Raw genomic sequence first — 2,867 nt, 5'->3', positions numbered from 1 at the left:
CCAGAGAGGAGTGCTTCCTAGGAGTACCTGCTCAGCTCTGGTGAACCCCAGAAAGTTCTGGACTTCCCCTGCCACAGCCTCTCCCACAAATCCTTTTAACTTCATGACTGCTAAATCCTGACTCCCCCCGAGTGGATACAAAAATGTGATAAAATGTCCTTTATATATACACTAAAGACAATCGCCACCACCTGTCACTTTGCTGTACTGTGGTTGCCTGCATATTACTGCGATGGTGAAGCTATGACAACCGTGTTTCAAACAACACGATGCCAAGATGTTTCAAATCACAGCAGGGTCAGCCCTGCTGGACAGGCGTCAGCAGAGTTTTCAGACTCTGAAAGACTAGGGAGAAATGTCTAGCAATATACTTCTGAAAATTAGCTGTGAAAACCCTATCAATATATTTTTTTAATTAAAAGATCATTTGATTGGGGGCTCTTACAACAATCCATACATCAATTGTATCAAGCACATTTGTATACATGTTGCCATCATTATTTTCTAGACATTTACTTTCTATTAGCCCTTGGGATCAGCTCCTCTTTTTTCCCTATCCCCCACCCTCATGACCCCTTGATAAGTTATAATTTACTATTATTGTCTTGTCTTACACTGACTGCTGACTCCCTTCCCTTGCCACCTGAAGTAAATAGTCAACTTGAATTCTGGTCTGTCCCTTTCTGTGCCTTTAAACTAAGGACACATATGGTTGAGTCGGTTGGTCTATATCTGCTTCATGGAATTATCAAAACCCACATCCATCATTCCCACTGCTCACATTGAGTTTTAAAATATTCATTCTCGGCTACCTTTCCTTTGGAGACAGGGATCTCATCACAATAGACAAAATAATATAAAATTATGACCTGGCAATTTGGAAATGACATTCCACAAACATAATCCTGACCCTCTTCCCAGCTCTGAGGAATGTATAACCCCCATATGAGCCCATTGTGAAGAACAAACACCTCCTAATTGAAATGTGCGTGTGATTGCTTCCATGAACAAGGGCCTCCTTGCTCTGTCACCAGAACTGGATGGTGTCCAGCTACCATTACAGAACACGTTGACTGAAGAGTCTTAAAAAGAATCTGGATCAAAAGTGTGTGTGTTGGGGGTGGGGTGGGGTGGGGAGGAGGGTTGGGGAAATCGAACAGAATTTCAATTCTTACGGAATTTAGACTTCTGGAGCCATTGCATTTCAATCAGTGTTTCCCACAGTGAGTGATACGGCCCCTCTAGGGGCCTTTAATTGCCGGGGAGGCGCTGAGTAATGATTTTTTCCTGAAAAGGGGATGCTAAGCCAAATAAATCTGAGAACCTATGATCTAGATCAGGGGTGTCAAACTCAAAACATGGGCCATGTGGTGCAACAGGCTAAATTTACACAGGCCACATCACATTTACAAATTTTGCTAAATTTATATTTTGAAGTGAGGATTCAGGAATATGGATAGGATAATTAAAATACTGTATAATTGCTTTTATTTAAGCATTTATTTTATTTAATGTATTTATAAAACTAAAATTATTCTTTTTTACCCGAAACTTGCCAGAGCTTTCTTCCTATTAGTTTTCCCTTACCTCTTACGTTGTGACCAGAAAATATAACAAAGTAACTAATAAAAAACACAAAATGTTGGACAGCTGACAAATGTGATGCACAATCGTAATGGCTTCTTTAAAAATATTAAGTAGCGCTGCCGCTCGGTATGATTCATAACAGCACATCCCAGAGTGCTCTTTTTAACCTTTTCACTGTTGGGATCTGTTTACATTAAGTGACACTGATAGTGGGAGACATATGGTTTTCAAACGTCGCTGGAACAGAGTCAGCACGTTTATAAAGGTCCACAGACCCCCAGGAAAGGCACTGGGCCACGTGTCTACTCGTTTTCAGAAGTTAAAGGGTTAACGAGGGAATTGTGTGTACAGCATTGCCTCGATCTCCCCTAAGCACTATTTTCTTCATAACAATTTTTTCTATTTTCATTTTATGTCACAGCATTGCGGGCCATAAAAATTACCTCGGGGGCCGCATGTGGCCCACAGGCCTCCAGTTTGACACCCCTGATCTAGATGAACCTTCTGAAATTGCTTTAATCCTGAATCCGTAAACCAACAATATCTTCTGAAGCAAACCAAATAATCATCTAGTAAAGATGGTCTGCAGTGAACATTGTTTTCTTTGAAAGAACTTACGATGCAGAATCAAAGTGGTAGTGAGCCTATATCAAAAGGGGAAGGAAGAATATGGTGGGAAAAGTGAGTGACTAACCGATTTGAGGAATATAATCAATGTCACTGTGTTATACATATAAATATTGTTGGCTGGGTGTATGTATGCACTTGGCATGTATATTTTCAATAAGGTTTTTATAGGGGGGAAAAGAGCCCCTTTGTTAAAGAACGATTCCATCCCAATGCGGTTGAGTAAAGAGCTAAAGTGAATTTTCCCGCTGCCTTTAAAGGCAGGGATGCGAAGGCAAGGAGGGACAGGGGACCTGGAAGGACAGAGACAGAGAGGGCAGGACAGAGACAGAGAGGGCAGAGTGGGAATGTGGAGAGTACTCACACACGGGAGTACTCACGGGGCGCGGGGCAGGGGGGGGGGCTCCCATGTTATGGACCACCTTACGAATAGACTGGTGAATGGGAAATGATTTTGCTATGCAAATGTTCACCTAAAACATGATAACATCTTATTTTCTTTTTCAATCTAGAATATGCAGGCTATTTATTACAAATAATCACATTCAGCATTTTTGCCCAAAGAAACCTATCCCCAAGACAAGGGAAATAGAGGAAAGAGCTGGGAGGCAAAGGACATTTATAGAGGTCTAGATAAAGACATGTATATATGC

The sequence above is a fragment of the Echinops telfairi genome, unplaced genomic scaffold (assembly GCF_000313985.2).
Source record: "Echinops telfairi isolate 266 unplaced genomic scaffold, ASM31398v2 ScPeMD7_2;HRSCAF=8, whole genome shotgun sequence".
NCBI lineage: Eukaryota > Metazoa > Chordata > Mammalia > Afrosoricida > Tenrecidae > Echinops > Echinops telfairi.
The sequence above is the reverse complement of the archived record's forward strand: the minus strand, read 5'-3'. Positions refer to the sequence as shown.